The sequence below is a fragment of the Macaca mulatta genome, chromosome 20 (genome assembly GCF_049350105.2).
Source record: "Macaca mulatta isolate MMU2019108-1 chromosome 20, T2T-MMU8v2.0, whole genome shotgun sequence".
In the NCBI taxonomy this organism is placed as follows: domain Eukaryota; kingdom Metazoa; phylum Chordata; class Mammalia; order Primates; family Cercopithecidae; genus Macaca; species Macaca mulatta.
In genome coordinates, this window is record NC_133425.1 from 72,124,392 (window position 1) to 72,146,911 (window position 22,520).

General features: G+C 37.8%; 1 long non-coding RNA gene across 1 annotated transcript; it reads left to right on the top strand.

Annotated features, from left to right (window-relative positions):
* On the top strand, positions 1-11,524 carry LOC114674420 (uncharacterized). Its single transcript, XR_003725499.2, has 4 exons — positions 1-75; positions 7,085-8,943; positions 9,556-9,715; positions 11,332-11,524. It is a non-coding gene; the product is annotated as an uncharacterized LOC114674420 (long non-coding RNA).
* The last annotated feature ends 10,996 nt before the right edge of the window (positions 11,525-22,520 follow it).

The following is a 22,520-nucleotide window of genomic DNA, read 5'->3' on the forward strand; positions in this document are numbered from 1 at the left end:
GCAGAACACCAGACTGCAGAGTTCGTTTGATTTGAGCTACAATACCTCCTGGATATTGATTCACAGATAGACAAGGTGATAATAGCTTCTGTCTTGCAATATTGTTTGCTGACAATTAAGGCGCTATTTTTTTGACTGAAAACTTTTAGAGAAAGTACGGATAGTGAGGATAGTAGTAATTTTCAATAAGAATCAATAAAGCTGCAAAGTAAAAGAACAGATAAAGCATGATGAGATTGTTGGAGGATTTTTTTAAAAAATAGTAACAGTAACATCTTTCTAGAGCATATTAACTTCTCTTTGGGGAGAAATAGTGTTATTGCATAGAACCAAGGGTATGTTAACCCTAATAAACACATTTTAAAAAGCAAGAACAAAACCACACTGGTAGAATACGAATGTTAACTTTTAGCTTAGGTTGACTCTGCTGATAATTAGCAAAATAAGCAACAGTTGAAATTTAGGAAAATCATTGTCCTTGTTAAAATTGTGGTGGGGAGAATATGGTATCTCTGTATTCATATCCTTCCCCACCTGGACATAACTCTTCCAGATTTTTGCAGACAGATTAATAATGAAATTGGCAAATGAAGGAAAGCCTGTGAGAAAGCTTCAGAGTAGAGTGGCATAATTCAGGCAATCGGAAGAACCCGTGTCGTAATCTAGCTCATATTACATCCAGCAGGCCAAGTAGTTCTTTTATATAACAATAAAAATTTATTCTAACATAAGAGATGGTGAAATTCCCAATGTTCTGTGTTGAGAAAGTTAAGATTATAAAGCAGGCTTCACTTAGTGGGAGCTAAGAAAGGGAGAAACCCTGGATAGAAAGAAAATGTTCATGTGCAAAGATAAGCTACAAAAACTGGTGATTTGGTTTGATGCGTTATAAATAACTGTAAATGGCAAGTTTGAGGGACTCTCAGGGACTCAGTTCTTTGTTAGACAAATAAATGCACATATCACAAGTGTACAAGCTGATGCATTTAAATAAGCCTACCCATGTGACTAACCATGACCACAGAAATCCTTCCTTGGCTCTTCCTGCTCAAAACTACAGCCAAAGCCATTATGTAGACTTCTAAACCAATTGACTATTTCTGTTTTTGAAATTTTTACAAACGTCATGACACAGCATACTTTGTGTCAAACTTCTGTTCATTAGATTTGAGATTATAGTTGTTCCTTGAAGCAGAAGCTAAATTAGTTTTGTATATTCCATTGCTTAAATACAATATAAATTATCTGTCCATTCTACAGGTGGTGGGTATCTGGGGCTTGGGCTATTACAAATAATGTTTCTGTGAATCTTGTACATACTAAAAGATATATAATTATAACTGGATTATATACCTGGTGGTTGAATTGCTGGGTCATGAAATAAATATATATATACACACACACATACACATACACACACACACTAAATGTGAATACATATTCATATTTAGTATACATGGTCAAAGAAATGTCCAAAGTACCAGTAAGCATTTTCCCTTTCACCAGGAGAATACCAGTTACCTTCTCCCACATTCTCTCCAACATGTGGCCATCCTTTCAGTTGTATCCACTGTTGTCATCCACTGTTTCTTGGATGCTCTCATTTGGGAAGTGTGATTTGTTAAAAGTTGTTGATGTATTCTGGATATGAGTCCTGGTTACGTATTGCAAATAACTTCTTGCACTCTGCTTTGCCTCTCTAATCTCTTTGGTGTCTTTTCATAAACAAATGTTTTTAATGTTTTTGAAATGCCACCTATCAAACTTTGCCTGTAGGACTACTGCTTTTTGCATCTAGTTTCAGAAAATTTTGCTTACTCCAAAATCATGAAAAGTGTGTTTTGGATTCCGGTTCTCTGCAGAATTCCTCTCACTGATCCATATTTTCTTGATATAAATCGGTTTTAAACTTTCTCTGTGAACTACAAAATATGGTGATTGCAGACTGTTTACTATTGTTGCTATTGTTTTCTTGAAACGATTTCTTACTCTTCTAAATGTACATTTCGTATGAAAAAAATTCCAGGTTCTAAATGATACCATATTCCTTCCTGGAAACTGGTAGGGTTTTTTTTGTGTGTGTAAATTTAAAGTACAAGTGCAATTTGTTACATGCATATGCCTTAGCAGTAAAGTCTTGGCACTTAGTGTATCCATCATGTGAATAATGTACGTTGTACCCATTAAGTAACTTAACTTCCCCACTTCTGCCAGCCCTGCCTGGTCACCAATGTCTGTTATTCCCAATTCTATGTCCACATCTACACATTATTTAGCTCCCACTTATAAGTGAGATATATGACTTTTGTTCCTGAGTTGTTTCACTTAAGATAATGGCTGGCACAGTGGCTTATGCCTGTGATTCTAGCACTTAGGCCAAAGCAAGGATTGCTTGAGCTCATGAGTTTAAGAACAGTGTACGTAACATGGCAAAAACCCATCTCTACAGAAAGAAAAAGGAGACATGGTGCTGCCCGCCTGTATAGTCCCAGCTACTCGGGAGTCTGAGAAAGGGGATGGTTTCAGCCCAGGACATGAAGATAGTGAGAGTGACACCCAGTCTAAAAAAAAAACATACGTATATGTGTGTGTGTGTATATATATATGTGTGTGTATATATGTATATATCAAAGTATAATTATATACATGTATTTATATATATGGTTGCATGTAGTTAATTTACAACATCATGTATGCGAGCCGAGATTGCGCAGAGTTGAGAGTGGGTTTCGATTTTTTATAAAACCTGGCCTGTTTTCTGCTTACTGTACTTACAAGTTGTTTAACAGGATGCCTTACTACTTAGGGAACCTAAATTCTAGTTTTGTACTTTCCTAAACTGTGAAACTGCAAAGTTCTGATTTTTCTTCTTAGAAATCGAGACCAATCTTCACTTAGCGTCTCACCCTGTGGCCCTTTTCCATTGACAAACAGCTTAGAGATGAAAATTGGAGCAGCTAGGTTCACTTTGCACCTCTTCCCGTCCCTGCTGGGTTTGCCTCCTCAAGTCCTGGCTACTTTAAGAAATCTGAGCCCTGATGTTCGAATCCGCCTCCTGTAAGACGGTCGAACACTGCTTAGCGGCTACTTTCTACTCAGTTTTTCTACATCCTACCCTTATGCTGTTTAACAATCTGCAAATGTCTTGACTAAAAATACGGAATGTTGGGCTCATCTCCAATGTGCTTTCCTTCTCTCCAAGAAGTTCTAACTGCCTTGACAGCTCTCTGATACCTTCACAAATGTGTTTATTATATTTCCTTTTCTAGTGTTCTTGGCATACATTTTGGTCAGCTGCAAACTATTCCATCACCAGAAGCATAAATCTTCAATTACTACTCTCTTGAGTCCAAAAATAAGCCAGAAAAATGAAAGAACATGATTGATAGGACAAAATTACCATCAATCTAAAATATTTAAGTAAATGTATGACCACATTTCAAACGAGATTATTTGCTGATTTGATAATTGAAATGACTCATGGAGCTACATTAATTTGGCCCCTCAAGATCCCAAAATGAAAGATATAATTTAGAAAGTATTAGTATACATTTAATGCATTTGAATGCATAATATATGTATTTCACTTGAAATCCAAGAAACAGCATATTCTTGCCACAGAAAGCACTTTCCTAATTAGCTCTAGTGGTAGCTGTTATTTATTGTTCACAAGCAGTTTAATGTGCATTCTCATTAAATACAACTCATGAAATACACAAAAGGATTACTGCTTATTTATATTTTTGAGATGAGAAAATAAGCAAAGAGTGAAAAGAAACTTGTTTAAAGGCACACTAGTAACTAGAGCAGCCAAAATTCAACTCAAGTGTATTTGATTCCAAAGCCCAAAGGCACATCTATTGTATATACTATTCAATAAATTTACCCTGAGTTAGCTTGGGAGGGAAACTACTGAGTATGTACATAAATATAAATGTAAATGGAGTGTTTTCATCTTCTCGAGGAAATTTCAGCGTTCCTCATCCCGTGTGTACCAGCAGAAAGGACAATTGAAGCAAACACTTTAACCTCTACTCATCAGAATCACCTAATTTGTTACAATTTTTTAATAGTTTGAGGTGCCCACTGGGAAAGTCGGCACTGATTGCATAAGCATCACCAGGAGCTGCAGCTGTTCCCGCATCCCCGCTTGTTAGTGCAGTAACGCGGAAGTGAATATGAAGGCTATGGGGGCCCCTGTGATATTATTGGACTTTAGGATGTTATTAACAATTTTCAATACAAATGAGTAGTCTGCAGGAGGGGAATCATACTGTGATTCTACCTAATCAACATAAGAATTAAAAACAAGCTAACGGGGAGGCACAGATGCAGATATTAGGTACTAAGCGTTTAGCCTGCCATTAGACTGGCAGTCATTGGATTCAAGGTCAGAACATATGTGCTCAGATTTATTATATTCTTTCCTACCATTTTCATTGAACAGGAGCAAAACTAGAAAACCTCCTCACATAAATGTACAGAAAGAGTCTCTTTTGCTTCCATACTAAATAGAGACTCCTGGGACCACTCACTGGAGATCATATAGACTAAACTGAGATGTAAATCAAAATCAATTCTCACAGTGCATTAATGATGAGAAAACGTTTTAGATGTGCCTTCATAATGCATTGTAATTTATTTAATCTCCCCTCTTTAGCTCTCTTAATATGTTAACTCTCAAAATATTTAATGCGCCCCCATCCCCAGTGTGTGGTGGCTAATAGAAATCCAGCCTAAAAGAGGAGTTTAGCATTTTTTGAACAGATAGGAAGTCTGGGGGGGGGGGGTGGTATATAAGGGCTTAAAATGTACATAAAATCCCATCTCTAGAAAACAGTCTTCAGTGTAAAAGGAATGCTGGATTTAGTTGAATTTGTCTCTTGTCCCAGGTAAAGTGATGATTTCTTGGTTTCTTGTTTCAGTGGAGCACTTTCAAGGGCTCTTAAAATTATATTTTTATTTCATACACATATTAAGTGTCAGTTTATTTTGGCAACAACTTTTAAGGCTATTGAAAAATGATTCACCAAAAGCAATTAAAAATTAATCTTTAAAAGTAACCAGGCGCCAGGCGTAGTGGCTCACGCCTGTAATCCCAGCACTTTGGGAGGCCGAGGCAGGCGGATCATCTGAGGTCAGGAATTCAAAACCAGCCTGACCAACATGGTGAAACCCTGTCTCCACTAAAAATAAAAAATTAGCCAGGCATGGTGGCACATGCCTGTAATCCCATCTAGTCGGGAGGCTGAGGCAGGAGATTCACTTGAACTTGGGAAGCAGAGGTTGCCGTGAGCTGAGATCGTGCCATTGCCCTCCAGCCTGGGCAACAGAGCAAAACTCCATCTAAACAAACGCAAAACCCCAACAGTCCCACTTTCAAATCATTACTCTTGGAAAATTTTTAGTTTCTAAAATTGAGCATCAAATGAGAATAGCCAGATCTTTTACCACTATATTGATAATCTATATGAACAGTAGATCCTTCTTATGAATATGAAGTAATGACAAAAATACCCAGTTATTTACAGATAAGGGTAGTTGATTACTTCCCAATTTTCTAATACTAGTTTTCTTGAGACAGGGTCTCTTTCGCCCAGGCCAAAGGGCAGTGATGTAATCACAGCTCACTGCAGCCTCCACCTTCACCATGCCCAGCTAATTAAAAAAAATTTTTTTCAGAGAGAAGGCCTCACTGTTGCCCAAGATGATCCCAAAATCCTGGGCTCAAGTGATTCTCCTACTTTGCTCCCAAGGTGCTGGGATTACAGGCATGAGCCACGAGCCACCACACCCAAAACTAATGGTAGATTTTTAATGGATAATATCGTTATCACCAGACAAAGGCCTACAGAAACCCAGGGCTAATGTTTTATCTGGAATGCACCTGATCTGTTCTTCCTCCTCCTCCTACATCTGTTATCACTATTCTAAGAAGGGCTGTATTCAAGTGGGAAGCACAGTGGGTTTAAAAATACTCTCCAGCCCTTATTGATCTGTAGAAAATATAAGGGACATAATTTATAAGATGTAAGAATACAGATCAAATTCATTCTTATATAGATACAATAGTAATTGTACACTATTAGTCTGTTCTCATGCTGCTAATAGTTACCCAGTCTTGGGTATGTCTTTATGAAAGAGGTTTAGTTGACTCACAGTTAATTAAATGGCTGAGGAGGCGTCACAATCGTGGTAGAATGCAAAGAAGCAAAGTCACATCTTATGTGGTGGCAGGGAAGAGAGCGTGTGCAGGGGAACTTCCATTTATGAAACCATCAGATCTCATGAGACTTACTCACCACCATGAGAACAGTATGGGGAAAACCGCCCCATGATTAAATTATCTCCCCCTGGCCCTGCCCTTGACACAAGGGGATCCTTAAAATTTAAAGTGAGATTTGGGTGGAAACAGCCAAACATCACTAACAAATTCATTATTTTTTAACTATGAATACAGTATAACATCCTACTTTACACAATTGTTCTAAAAATAGTAATATATTGGATGGACTGACTGATTTTGAACAGAATGGAATTTAATGCAAGGATTTTGGAGCTTACAAATCCACTGGAGGGATCCGAAGGTATGGGCCTTTCTTATAAGTCCTAGAAGAACAGCACACAGCATACAGGTGTCCCTCTGTTTCTATGGGACACTGGGTTATGTCTGTACTGATTGCATTATAGGCTTTTTATTTCCTTGTCATTCCCTAAACCCTACAGTGTAACAACTACTTACATAGCATTTACATTGTATTAAGTACCATAAGTAATCTCGAGATTAAAGTATACAGAAAAATGCATAAATCGTATGCAAATACGATGCCATTTTATGTAAGGCACTTGTACATTTTCTGATTTGGCATCCATGGGTTGGGAAAAAGGGGGTCCTAAAACCAAAACCAATCCTTCAGTCTCTTGGATACTGACCCTATGAGGTGACACAGTACACAAACTTGACTTTCCATCTAAATCACCTGGAAGGCTTGTTAAAACACACATTGCTGGGTCATGCTACCAGTTTCTTACTCAGTGTGTCTAGGGTGAGACCGATCACTGACTTTTAGAATTATTGCTCTAGGGTAATAACCACTGAGGCTGCACCTAGACCTAGGCTGGAGAGAAGCTGCTGCCACTGCTGGTGGAGAATTGAACGAGGAAACTGCATTCCAGAGAAGTCAGATCCAGAAGCCTCTACTGCTGCAGCTGCCTCCTGACCTCCAGGAAGCTGTCTACTTGGCAATGAAAAGCTTCTGCAAGGAAGCTTCATCTCTCTCTGTGGTCCTGCCCATCAGAAGCCTGCACTTCTGACAATCTATAAGGGATTCTTAATTTTTTTTCCTTTTAGCTTTATCAGGTCAGAGGATATAATAGAGGTTAAAATAACCTGTTTGAGAATAACCAGGAGTGGTTATTTTTTAAGTGTCAACTTCTATTCTTTCTAGGTTTCCAGCATGGCAGATTATAGAATACAACATTTAAGTACTTGACTGATCTTCTCACTTTTCTTTCTCACTGAAATTAACTAATTTATTTGACACAGAGTCTTGCTGTGTTGGCCAGATCTTGGCTTACTGCAACCTCCATCTCCTGGCCTCAAGCAATTCTCTTGTCTCAGCCTCCTGAGTAGCTGGGATTACAGGCGTGTTCTGCGATGCCTGGCTAATTTTTGTATTTCTAGTAGAGATGGGGTTTCACCATGCTGGCCAGGCTGGTCTTGAACTCCTGACCTCAGGTAATCTGCCTGCCTCTACCTCCCAAAATGCATTACGGGCGTGAGCCACCACACCTGGCCTTGTTTTAATTAATACTTCTATTTTGGAAAAAAATAGAACTGCAGAAAATTTGATAAGCACTTTTTTGGATTTCCACGTCTCCCTTCACTAACATTGTGTCATATCTACTTTCTCTATTCAGTATTGTTTTTGCTGAACATGTGAAAGTTGTAGAGACCATGACTCTTCACTAAACTCAACATGTTTTATCAAACAACGGGCAGTTTTTTGCATAACCAGTGAAATTATCAAATTTAGAAAATTACTTAGTGATGTTACCAATATACTTCCATATTCAAATTTTTCCAATTATTCTATGCTATCTATATGACAACTTTTTTTCCAGCCCGTGGTCCAACCTGGGTCGCATCTTACATTGAGTTGCCATGTCTTATATGCTTTAATATGGGACAATTCTTCAGACATTCTGTCTTTCATGATACTGACATTCGTTGTGTGGTGGTCTGTTCAGAGTTTAGCTGAATCTTTCCTCTTGTTTCCATGCGAGTTACGCATTTTTTAGCCGACTACTGCGTAAGTGATGTGTCCTTAGATCATATCAGGAAACACCTATTGTCATTTTATCCCAACAAGGGTAATGCTATCTTTTGTCACTTTAAGGTGGTGTCCACCAAATTTCTCCACTAAAGATACATTGTGCCTTTTGTTAATAAGCTCTGTGGTGAGAAATCTTGAAACCACAAAAATACCCTGTTCTGAAATCAACTTTCACCTAATGGTTTTAACATCCATTAATGAATTTTTTGTGCATTAGTTATTTCTAAGCTAGTTTCATATAATGGTTTTTCTATAGTCCCAATATTAATAGAATTAGCATTCTACAGAAAGAATAACCTTTTCTCCCATTTGTTTGTTGCTTTTAGGTAATGCATGAAAGAACTATATTGTAGAAAAGAGCTAATAGAATAGTATTCTGACAACCCTTTAAAATATGAACCAAAAATACCCTTTGGATATGATACTAGTTCTTTGGAAAATTTGACACAAGAATCTCTGCCAAACCAAGTTAATTTTTATTTCGAGACAGAATCTTGTTCAGTTGCCCAGCTGGAGTGCAGTGGCACAATGATGACTCACTGTAGACCTGATCTCCTAGGCTCAAGCAATCCTCTCGCCTCAGCCTCCAGAATAATTGGAACTATAGGTATGTACCACCATACCTAGCTAATCGGAAAAAAAATTGTAGATACAGGTTCTTGCTGTGTTGCCCAGGCTAATCTCAAACTCCTGGGCTCAAGGAGATCCTCCCACCTCAGCTTCCTGAAGTGCTGGGATTACAGGCATGAGCCCATTGCACCTGGCCAGAGTTTACTTTATTATTGGCACAAATGTCTTTTCATTTCTTGGTAAACATAGTATTGGCACATGGAAGATGATTTCAATGGTTGCCAGCTTTTGGAACGTTTCTGTGGCCTGGTTAAAACATGACAGCAAAGTGTGGGGAAGCAGGGGAACCCTCGTCTGAATCTTCATATTTAGAAACATGCTTTTGTTGTTCTTAGGTCTGTATACTCCTGAGATGACGTCTTGCTTTTCTCAGCCAGTGCACTATCTTGCTTCTCTTCTTGACCAGCTAACTGTATATTTTAAATATGCATATGCAAATATAAATATGCATGTTAAATATTTTACATTTCTTTCATATTTTTGGATGCTTTAGCCTACAGCTCTTTGCAAAATTTTCTAGCCCTAAGAGTCTTATTGTGGCAACTAAATTGCATAGGCTATGACAAATAACTTATGGCTTATCTTACAGGAATTTAATTGCCTGCAATGTCTACATGTTTAGAGAGATTGGCATCAAATATCAACTTAGTGAATGATACAATATGCATTCAGTTTTGCTTCTGGAAAACATTTCTCATATCAGAAAAGGAGGATGTAGGAGTATGGGAAATAGTGCATTCTACCAAAAAGTAAGATAGTTCTTAAATACAAGTTTATTAATACTTATATACATATTTAATAAGCATGTCCAGACTGGGGATTCTGGTTGGTTTTATCAATGAAGGTAAATGAAGACATTTTGTAAAATCAGGGTAAATTTTTAAGTGGTTACTCCTTTGGTTTCTTTTTGTTTTGGTTTTAGATTATATTTTCCCCAAGAAATTCTGTGGTCTAGAAATATGTCACGTAAGAGTCATTCTTATTTATCTTTGAAATTTCAGTAAAGACATGTATACATGTAGTCTACAAATGATTGAGCGTGGGAGCAAGCTGAATGGAAGAGCAAGAAGAGAACCAAATCCTGTTTTTAGAGAGAACCATAGAGATGGTTAATGACTTGTGTTATGAACACAGATCCCCCCACTAGCCCTCGATTGACCACTCTATATTGATAAATGTTCGAAGTGATTTGTTCTCCAAGTCAAAGATGGCCATGAGAAAACAAAGGACAGGATTATGTAGCAACTTGTTTTTACTATTTTTCTTTTAAAGCTACTCATATGTATTAAGTTCCTCATAGAATTCAGAAAAATGCAAAGGCGAGGAAAAGGTCAAATTTCAGAGGTGTGCAATTAGAGTGCTTTGTCTACTATGGGGGTGAAATGAAACATGGAATGATCTGATGTGGTTAAATTTAAGTAGTGTGAACTTATTTCATCAAGGCAAGTTTATTATAGCTGTGACTTGAACAGATCATTTGCTATGGCCACATTAGTCCCTCTGTAAAAGCTCAGCCATGTATTTTGTGTGTAAATGCAGTCCTGACCATAGTGTATGTGTTCATTCTTCACGGAAGGCGACATCCTCTTTGCAATCTCAAGACGTATATTAGTTTGTAATTCAAAACTGTTCGTTGCCATATGAAAAAGGGAAATTAGTTTTTTTAGTTTTCCAACTATAATCGTAAACAATATTCCTTCAAAAATTTGATTACTATAGAGACCATTTGACTCCACAGAAATATCTTAATGCTATAATAATTATAGAAATGATGACAAATATTGACCACTGTGTTCCAGGCTCTGTGCTAAGTTTTCTGAATATAAAAATTTATGAATTACACTCAACAATAGTTGGCATCTATTTTGGAGGTGTATAAATTTAGGTTCAAGAAGGTTAGGTAACATCCCCAAAGTCACTCGGGGAAAGTAAATGTTCATATGTGTAACCTCTCAGGTAACTAGGAAACATGTGAAATTAAGCAGTTGATTTTATTTTTCGTAAAAATATTAACCCATGTATTTAAGAGGTCAACATCTAACTATTTTTAAGCTGCCTACAGTCTGATAAAAATATTTACACCTTCAGAGTTCAGTAATATGTGACAGTGGTCAAAATTATCACTGTTGGCAAAGAAATACCCTGGCATTTGTATAAAGGTCTGTTAAGCTGTAACCATAGCTGTGGAGTTCATTTCTAGCTTCTATAATTTTTTCCAGACAAATCAGATTCCAGATTGCCTTGTGGCATTCACTTTAGGGTTTGTTTTTGTTTCATTATATTATTCTTTAAAGTTGATTTGCGTTAAGGACTATGCAGTGCATGCTATTTTAGCAGCTTTCCTTTTTTTTTTTTTTTTTTTAAGTGTCCTTGGTGATTTTGAGAGGCATTTAGGAGTAAATGTGTGCAAGAAAAAAATATACAGAATAAAGCATATCAATGTAAATGGAAAGTAAATAGATACCTCTCAAGGAAAGACACAAACTATTTCCTGCTTCTCTGCAAATCAAAACAAAGCTTGTAGGTGCTACATTTATTTTCTTCACAAAAGAACCATGGTAAGGGTGCGAACATATTCGTGGATATGTATTTGTAAGTGTTGACAAACTCTTGTTTCATTTGTGTGAAACTCCTACACTTGCCTTTACTGAATCAAAATCTTTCCTTGTATTATGGTACTGCTTTTCCTGAGCTTTTTCACCAGTTAAAAAATTAAGACTTTAATTTCACTTACGGAGGGGGGTAGAATGCATGGGCAAATAGAGGAAAATCGTGTCTTTCAAAGACAAGTAGTGGGAGAATCGTAGAGGATCTTTAACATATTTAGGTGAATTTAATGGCCAAGCTCAGTAATGTGAGAACATTAACATTCAGCACTTCTCTGAGTTAGAAATTCCTCTTCTCTCGTAGGAAGAAGGGAAAATGCATGTCATCTATTGAGGTCTTTTCCACCTCATCAAACAGCTGAGAATCACCAACTTATATTTTTGTATTACATCAGTGACTTTATAAATGACAATCTGCTTCAGTATATTCTCATTGTCAGCTCTTCAGATCTACGCATAGTCCTCCGAAGGGAATGTGACTTGTCTGCATTCCTTAGAGGCGTTCCTATTTTTTCCTGTGATGCTCCCTCCTCACCAGTGCTGGTCGTCAATGATTGTATAGGGGTGGATACCTGACCAATGGAAGTCATATAACTCACACTTTTTTGTTCTGTGAACCTGCTTAGGAGTAACTATAGAGCAAACTCGCCTACCAAGAAGCAAAGAGTGGGATGTAGACACACAAATGGAGTGAGAGATCCTGAGGCTCTAGAATGGGCTGGGCAGGGAGCGGAGCTGCTTCAGTCCTGATATATTCCCTGTTTCCTCGAACAGACCACGTAAGACCAGGACCTACGTTGTATTCTGTCCTTGGATTCCACAGATACTCCTGCCCATAAGGATACTCTTGACTGTATGGAATTTGGGTAGAATTGCAGTCTTACTATTACTAGAACTACTATGAAACCCTCAAATATTTCATCAGTGAGTTCTGTATTCGGTGAACAAAAACTAATTGTAATGTAAATGCCAGATTCATTATTTACTCATTTATTCACCACTTTCTGATGTGAATGCCTCATGTTCTAGGCGCTTTCCTAGGGACTGTGGTTATAGCAATAAAAAAAATGGACAAATATATTTGTCCTCATGAAACTTGCACTCCAATGTGGGAGATGAGTAATAAGAAGTGAGGGATGTTAATGATAATTTCTAGAGAAAAATTGAGGAAGAGAACAGGGAAAAACTAAAGGGGATGTTTGCATTATTTCATGAAATGTCCAGAGGAGCCTTTATTTGGCAAAACGATGCTGAAGCTGAGGGAATTAGCCGAGAGGAAAACTTAATGGCAGAGAACTTAGAAAAGAAGAAACAAGGAATAATGAAAAGGACTTTAGGTGGATCTTGCCTAGCAGGTTTTGTAAAACAGACAATGGGGTGGCTGGGTGGCTAGAGTGAAGTGAGCAATTGAACGGTAGCAGAATTGAGATCACAGAGGAAACGGAGCCAGATTATGTAGAACCCAATTTCCAATTCTCCTAATTAAAAATCCTTATTGGCAACAAGGGACAAGAGATTATGCACAGACTGTTATCACCTGCTGAGTCCTCAGAGGCTGAGGTGACACACATGCTCCTCGCTTATATGCACTGGTGGAAGAATAGAAAAATAAAGCAATTGATTAAAATCCTGCTTATGCTATTTATATCATGTGATAATAGGATAATTAATTATAGGCTTCCAGGGTTTTTGTTAAAAGTAATGATAGGTGATTGCATGGAACATCTTAGCTTTCAATATAGGAGTTGATGACTCTCCTGACTTATGTTGGGGATTATTAAGGATCTATAGACTATTCATCAAGATTCATTTAGTTGCAAAAAAACCCTCTTCAAACCTAACTCATAAGATACAAACCATTCTAAAGAGAGGGCATGGAGCTAATCTTCACTGGGTATGTCATCCATGTGAAGTGCAGGACAGTAAGGGTAGTAGAACTCACATTCTCAGGATTCTTTCTCCTCCATGGTCTGCAGGCTTGCTTGTCTTCTCTCCTGGCTTTTTCTATGAGATAGGAGGCTCTGTCCTGGGTAGCTTGTGAACACCACCCCCCAGACCCGCAAAGGCTTTAAAATACAGGCTCCTTGTGTCCTCACTTGTAATTAGAAAAACCTAGGGCTGCCTTACCTGCTCGCTCTCCTGGCCAATCCTTAGGAAAACCACATCATTCAAGGTGCGGTGAACGGTTCGCTTCTCCACATCTTCCTCAACACTTTTGATCTTTTGGATTTTTGATAATGCCCATCTTAACCGGTAAGAGGTGATATCTCATTATGATTTTGATTTTTATTTCCCTAATGATTAGTGATGAGTATCTTTTCATGTATCTGTTAACCATTTATACGTCTTTTCTGGAGAAATGTCTATCATGTTCTTAGCCTATTTTTAATCAGGTCATTATTCTTGAGTCATTGGAGTCCTTATACTTTTATATTAATCCCTTATTAGATTATAACTTGTAAATATTTTTTCCCACTCTGTAAGTTGCCTTTTCTCTCTGTTCTTTGTAGAATGCTTATACTCTGAAATAGTCCTACTTGTCTAATTTTACTTTTGGTGTTATATCGGAGAAATCACTGCCAAGCTTTTGCATAGCATTGGTGGGACTATATAATGGTAGAGCCACTGTGGAAACCAGAATGGCAGTTCTTAAAATAAAGCCAGAGTAACTAGCAGTTATCCAGCTATTCTGGTTCTGCATATACATCCAAAGGAATTGAAATCACATTTCCAGAGATAGCTGTACTCCCATGTTCATTACCACATCAATCACAACAGACAAGATATGGCAACAATTAAATATCCATCAACAGATGAATAAAGAAATGTAGTATAGATACATAATGGAATATTTTTCAGCCATAAAGAAGATAAGCCTGCCATATGCTACAACATGGATGAATCTGGAGGACATTATGCTTAAGTGAAAAATAAGCTGGTTACAAAAGGACTAAATACTGTATGACTCTATGAAACATCTAAATAGTGACACTCATAACAACAGAAAATAGAAAGGTGGTTGCCAGGGATTGAGGGGAGGGCAAATAGAAGTAACTGTTCCGCAGGTATAAAGTTTGTCATGCAAGACTGAATTCTAGAGATCTGCTTTAAGACACTGGCTACAGTACTGCATTGGGCACTTGAAAATTTGATATGAGGATATTTCTCATTAAGTCTCGTTAAGTCTTCTTACCACAAAAAATTGGGATGAAAGAGGGGGGGGAAGTTTTTGCCTAAGATGGATACGAGAGGATGTTTCCATCAGAGGGGAGAATTCATGAGTATGGTAGTCTCCCTTACCCACATTGGGGATATGTTCCACGACCCCAAGTGGATGCCTGAAACCACAGATAGTACTGAACCCTGTATATACAGTTTTTTTCCTATACATGCATACTTATGGTAAAGTTTAATTTATAAATTAAGCACAATCAGAAATGAACAATAAAATTGAACAATTATAACAATATACTCTAATAAAAGTTATGTGAATGTGACCTTCCTCTCGAGATATCTCATACTGCTTTTGATGAAGGGACAAAGCAAGATGGCACAAGATTTCATCAAGCTACTCAGAAGTATGCAATTTAAAACTTATGCATTATTGGTTTGTGGAATTTTCCATTTCTTTTCAGACTATGGTTGAGCATGGGTACCTGAAACCATGGAAAGCAAAACCACTGTTAAGAGAGGACTACTTTACAAGGAACAACATATAACCAAGCAAATGGGCTCCCCCAGGATTGTTAAGCATGTATAGTTGAATATAAAAGTTTATATATATATGTTCAATTTTATGGAGAAAATACCCTTTTTCAAAGGAATTAAGATTTAAAATTACTGGGTTATTTTTTACTGCATAGGATGGATGCAAACAAAAATATGAAAAGAAAATATTTAACTCACAGAAATGGAATCTAGCGGTTAGTTCAAATGACAAACTGTACCAGTAAGTGCAGACGGGCAAGTAACAGAATTCTTCTGGGAAAGAGGCAACAACGTGTGTGACCTGTTGTCTACCCAGGTAACAGATACTGCATGTAACATACTGTTTAGGAAATATTTTGGCATCATATTGCTTGATCCTGATGACAACCTTGTGAAGTTACCATTGGGTAACCCCCAGAGGAAGAAACTGAAGTTTAAAATTTTTTTTTAAATTTTCCCTATATGAAAAGAGAAATATTAAGAGTGGTAAGTACAGAGTCATCACATTTTTTGGTGTGGTCTATGAATTTTGACAAACGTGTATACTCATGCAATATCAACCACATCAAGAAATATTATATCTGACATCACCCCTAAAGTCTTCATAGCTAGTCCCCTTTCCCCACTCGTCAGTCTGACACCAATCTGATCTGTTCCTTTGATATTCCCTCTTCTAGGTTGTCATAAATGAAAGCATAAAATATGTAGCCTAAGTATGACTTCTCAGCATGAGGTCTTTGAAATGTAAGACAGCTGGGTGTATCAAAAGTTTATTCCTATATATTGCTGAGTAGTGTTTGACTTACTGTGTACCACTCACCCATTGAATGGGTTTTCAGCTTTTTCAAAATTATGAATGAAACTGCAGTAAACACTTACGTAATGTTATGGACATGGCTTTTTTTTTTCTTGGGTGAATACCTAAATGTGTCATTGCTGGATCGTATGTGTAGTATATGCCAAACTCTTTAGCAGGTGACTGTCTAATTTTGCATCATTCCAACCAACGGTGTGTGAGGGTTTCAGTTGCTTCGTATCTTTGTAGTGTTTAGCATTGTCAGTTTAAGTAGATTCGTATAACTTAGCTGATTTAAAAAAAAAAAAAAACTTGCAATCAAACATAAGCCTTTTGACTGCAGATGAAATAAATTGGATCATATATTTGAAAATGGTTCAGTGTAGTAAGTATAGAATCCCCTGTTGATGGATTATAGATTACTAATGAGCAAAATACAGAAGGTCACTGGAAAAGTCAAAATATGGATGGTTTGTGCTGATTGTAATTTACTGCCTTCGTGGCAGAATAAAACGTCTCTAATTAGTGTCATCAGCAGAATTGGGAAATTTAAGCTTTAAAAATTGAGAAATTAGAAATTTCACTTTGGGCATAATTTGCCTCTGTCACCTTTAGAAATTAGAATAAGAAATTACGATGATTCATGATGCAGATTCTGCCTGCTTTGGTGATTTTGTGCTTAGGAAAGAATTAACTGACAGCATGGAGTCCTGTTCACCCATGGCCACTTACTGAAGGCCCTTCCTTTACAAAGGGCTATGAGCATTGCTGTGGCAGGAAGGATCAACTCTCTCATCTCTGTGGTCACAGATATGCCTGGGGGAAAATCCTACTTCCCCACAATGTAGAATTACTTCTGCCCTTCCTAAAGTTTTAGGAAAGAATATTTGATGGCCTTTGCCACTGAAGATCTTTGTGTAGGCAGGAACTATTCTGAAATTCCTTGTTAACAGAAATTCTTCCTTGAGAAGTGGAAGATGTATGGTAGAGAATACCAAACAGATTCTTGAGGAATGAACCCCTGTTATGTCTTGTTTCCTGCTGCCAATGATTTTTTTATGTGGTCTGTTTAGCAGTTTCATGTTATCTTTTTTGCCTCCTTTTTTCTATAGATTTTTGTTATTCCTTTAAGTTGTATTCTCGTATCTCAGTGAGCATACATTATAACCATTTCCTAAAAACATGCTTGTTTCATATGAGAAAATTATTTCACTAATGATCTATTCCCAATGAGATGAGAGATGGTACTAAAAAATGCTTTCATTAGTTTCATATTCTTTTCATTCGAAACACTTCAGCTTATTTTTTGAAGGATTGCCATGCATTGTATTAGTTTCATATTGTTTCATGCACATGGTATGGCATTGAGGGGAATCACTGTTTACATAGGCTATGTGAGCTAAGAGGAAATTCAGCATCTCATTTACTTTCTTCACAAATAAACCTAACACTCTTTAAGATAAACTATATAGAATTTACCAAGGTTTCTCTTGGTATCAAAGGAAAAATATACCCAGTTTTATATTAGCCAGTGATTTTTACTGTGTTTTTCATACTTTAAATCTCTCCAACTACCAAGTGTTTCTTAACAATTTTTAACCAACTCAGCTCTTCAATATTCTCTCCTGTAGAGATTCAATTTCCATCTCTTACTCCTGCCTTTTTCCTCTCTTCTCACTTTCCCTCTTTCTTTTTCTCCCCCTGCCGCTGCCTCCTCCTTTTACAAAAAGTTCCATTCCAAAGGAGACAAGTCAAATAATAGTTATTTGAGTAACAATATCTGAAGCAGGGGTTTGGATGCCTGGTTGTCAGTTCTAATCCTTCCACTTGTAGCTGTATACTTCTGGGAAAGTTATTCAACTTCTCTGTGGCTAGTTTTCCAATTTGGAAAAGTGAGTTAGTAAAAGTGCACCTAAAGCATTGGATATTTGAGGATCAAATGAGTTAAAGCATAAAACGCACAGTTCATTTCCTGGCACGTGGCCAGTGCCATGCTAGTGTCAGTTACCAGTTTACATTGTTTCCATGTAGAGTAAAATAGCCTTACCTTTGTGCACTCTTAGCATTCTGTTAACATTCAGGCCCCTGGATTTTCTTCTATCCAGGAGACTGTGGTGAATATTTTATAAACAAAAGTTTCCTCCAAAGAGAAATCCTGATGTTAGATCATTAGATATATTTGTCATGTTGCTAAAGGGAGACAACATGGTAAAAGACTTATCTTCGCACATTTTTATTTGAATTTGTGTTAACAATATTAGCAAACAATATTGAGGGCTAACCTTTAGTGGTAGCTAGCAAATTATTAGGAACCAGGTATTAGAATAAATTATTTTCATATATCATTTTAGAGAACAAAATAGTTTTTCCTGTTCTATCTCATATGAGATTTTTGCAAGTCTCAGTATATTAGAGACTTTGGTAAACCAGAATCACAGCATCATTGCGAAGTTCATACTGGGATGGTGGAGAAAGAATGCACTTTGGCGCCAAATGGCCCTGGGTCTGAGGCTCAGTCCACCACTTCCCAGATGATTGACCTTTACCAGATAATATAACCTCTGAGTTTTGATTCCCTTCTGAGGGTGATGATACCCATGGGAACACTTACTGAAAGCATTACAGGAGATAATGGATATTAGAACCCACAACAAAAGAACGCACACATCAATAGTAGGTACTCATTAAATGTTATTTACTTCGCCATCCCGCACAGGTAAGAGGCGAAAAAAGTATCCTTTAGCATCATATTTACTTGGTAATCACTGCAATTCCTCTCTCTGCAACTAATTCCTATAAAGACTTACGTAAGTTATACCACGTTCAGGCCTCAATATCGGGTCGTCAGAAAAGATGGGAGATCAGAAGGCCTGAGATGGCTGCACTCCCAGTGGTGCACCTGGAGCAGAGGCAGGGCTGAAAGAGACGGGTCAAAGGAAACTTAGATCCATAGCAAGGTATCTGTGCAGAGAGTAGACATGGGCAAAATCGGCTGGCTCCGTTAGTGTTGGCTACATGAAACATGAACACCAAATTGCAGAGGCATATGGAAGTACACATCTATTTTCATGGATGTGCAGGTTAACTGGGGTCTGGCTGACGGAGGCTGGGCTCAGCTGAGGAGCTCTGCCCTGTGCCACAGCCACTGGGGTGGCTTGGCTCCACGTGTCTTCCATCCTTCCTGAATGGCGATGACCATAGTGTCCTCCCCTCATGGTGAGGGCAGACACAAAAGGACAGGAAGAGGAAAGACAGGCGTTTTAAGGCCTGGGCTTGACTTTGTGCAATCTCCTCTTTGCCAACTTTTCATAGGCCAAAGTGCTTACTGTAGCCTGGATGACACACAAATCTTTACAAAGTTCTTTGCAATCACCCACAAAATCCCAGCTGTTCCAGTAGAGTTCATGCATGCTATCTAATAGGCTCACTAAAATGGCCAGCAAACCACTGTAAAAAATCACTATTAATTAAAAAGTTATACTTAGCACCCAAATCCTCATCCTATGGTCAAGCCATGCACATTTCAAGAGTCACCTTACTTTTTTTTCTCAATGCTTAAAATGTCCAAAGAGCTGATCCTTTCTGCCCAATCAGTGGTCCTTCCAGTGATGTGTACCCATCGAAACAACTTTATAACTCAAAGAATTATCTCAGGGTTGTCTTTAATACAGACTTTTAAAAAAAGTCTTTGATCTGAGAATTAGACACTTTAAAATGTGTCTTGACAATGAGTATTTTCGCAGCAGGATTTTCAAAATACTAAATATTTGCCGCTGGAATACTGAACTATTATTAAAACTTCAATGTCTATCCTGTCTGATTTTTTTCATTCCAGTTATCAGCATTAAAATAATGTCATAAGCAATCCACATTCTACAAATGTAAATATAAATGAAACCTCCTGAAATTCATCATGGCTCACTGAACCACAAGTAAATGGTTCTCTCTTTTTGGTATTATAACATTGTCACTTGTTTCCCTAAAATATCTTCTCTATTTTAATTCATGGGTGATTCATTTCTTCTTGTTTCATGTTTTTTTCTTTTTTTTTTTTTTGTTCGTGGTATTCATTGTTCGGTATAATTGGTGCCCTTCCAGATCCCCAGTGCACCCACCTGCCAATTGCTCTTGTTTTTGGCCACTCAAGCATCAGACATGCTCACCTCCTGGGTATTGCTCTCAGCTGGGAGCTGCCTCCTCCAGGAGGTTAGTTCTCTCCATCACACTATGGTCTTAAGGTGTCTTGGATATTCTGTAGAATATAACTTTGGTTCATTATGTATGACATTATTTGGCTCTTTTGCTCAATAGATGAATAAAATCTGAATGCATTTCTCACAACCTGGTTTTGATTCAAACTGGCAATTACTCCAATAGATATTGAGGAAGATGGTGAGAATCAGTTACAGCTTTGGAATCACTTGCAGCAATAGAACCTTTGTTTGCCCCACTCTACTCTTACAAATTTCTGTAAGTATTACAGCCAAATAGGATTTCAGAGAAGCTATGCCTGGATGAAGTGAACTTCATGTGAGAGACAAAAGGATCTCTGCAGAGCAAGGGGGGAGCCCAGCCCAGACTCTTGATCACCTTGGGAAGGAAGCCTTTTGCTGACTGCTGTAAATGCTGGCTTCTAAGGCGTTACAGCGGCTCCCCTTCTCTAGAGTTACCCTTCAGAGATGGGTGCCCTCTTGCCAGAAATGTCACGACTTCCCAGGTGCAGCAATGGCCAATGACTGCCTACCTGATAGGGGGTGTATGAAAGGCCAAGCCCCTTGATACAAGGTGGAGACAGCTGTGTGAGGGCAACTCATGCCCCAAAGCCATCCACTGGGGAGGAGGCCAGGCTAGACTTCACCTGAGACCGCATTTTTGCTTTCTGTCTATTCTCCTTTCCTTACTCCCTGCCAGCCGTTACCTCCAGAGAACGTGAAGTAAGGTACTCCTGTGACTTTCTTGACAAACATCTATTGATGTAGTACATAAAGCCATGTTCTTTTAATAAACTAGGAATAATTTTAGTGTTATATAAGGTTGCAAATAAAATTTCCATACTGCCTTTACCCAACTCTCTCAAATAACATATTACATGACACAGTACATTGTTCAATCTAAAACATTAACATTGGTACAATCCTCTTAGGTAGTCTACAAGCGTTATTTGGGTTTCATTTCTTTTTTTTTTTTTTAATTAATGTCCTCTTTCTATCCTAGGATTCCACCCAGAATGCCACATTATGCTCAGGCTCCTCTTGACTTTTAGAGTCTGTTTTCATGACCTTGACAGGTTTCAAGAGTGCTGGTGAGATATTTTGTAGAATAGCCCTCAAATTGGACTTCCTGATGTTTTCTCATGATTAGACTGGGGTTATGAGTTGGGAAAGAGAATATTACAGGAGTGAGGTGCCTACTCATTGCATCATCTTAGGGGGCAAATGACATCAACATGACATTTAAATGGTGATGTTAATACTGGTTGTTGCCAAGGGTTTTCATTGTAATGTTTCTATTTTACCCTTTCCTTCTATTCTTTGGAAACTAGTGAAAAAATCCATCCCTCACTCATCAGGAGGGGAATTAAGTCATACCACTTGGAGGGAACAAATCTACATATATTATTTAGAATTTTTCTTTAAGGAAGGTTTATCCCTTCTGACGTTTATTTACTTATCCAATCATTTATTTATACCAATATTGACTTAGAGATTTTGTTGTATTCTTTGAGTTATAATAAAATGCTATCATAATTTGTTTTATTACTCAACATTGTTCAGCTTTGGCCATTGGGAGCTCCTTCAGGTTGACTCCTACGTCCTTTTGACGTGGCTCATATTTTTCTTCTTTAGCAATTTCTAACTTTCTGGCATTGCTAGATGCTCCAGACTCATCTTATATTTCCTGCCTCAGACATACAATCAGACATTTCTCCAAGGAGCCGTAAGGGCCAATTTTATGTTTTCTAGAAAGTATAATATGCCAAACAATTTGTATTTCATAGCATAAGTTTATCCTGGAGTGGGTTTCTGGGGAAATAATTAAAAGGCGGGAAAATACCACATTCAGACACACAATTTGCTTTCTGTGTTCTCCCATTTTTCCTTTTAGTGGTGACTGTTGGATTCTTTCCACATATGCTTTATGTTAAGAGCTGCTTTTGCTCAATAACAAGTAGAGTTTGTGAATTTGTATCGTAATTAATCTTATTTCACCAAAACTATTTAATGGTTATTCGTTGTTCAGTTATTGCTAAGCTCAAATAGTTAAAAATAACAAGAATGTAACACTTTCATGTGGATCATTCCATGGAAGACCAAGTGACTAGTTCTTCGAGAACTGAACCAAGGGATAAGAGAATGGACTGGACATCAGGCGGCTCCTCTCTGGTCCGTGATGATCTTTTCTTGATTCTGAGGGGTGGGCAAGAAGGACGTAGGCATTCTATAC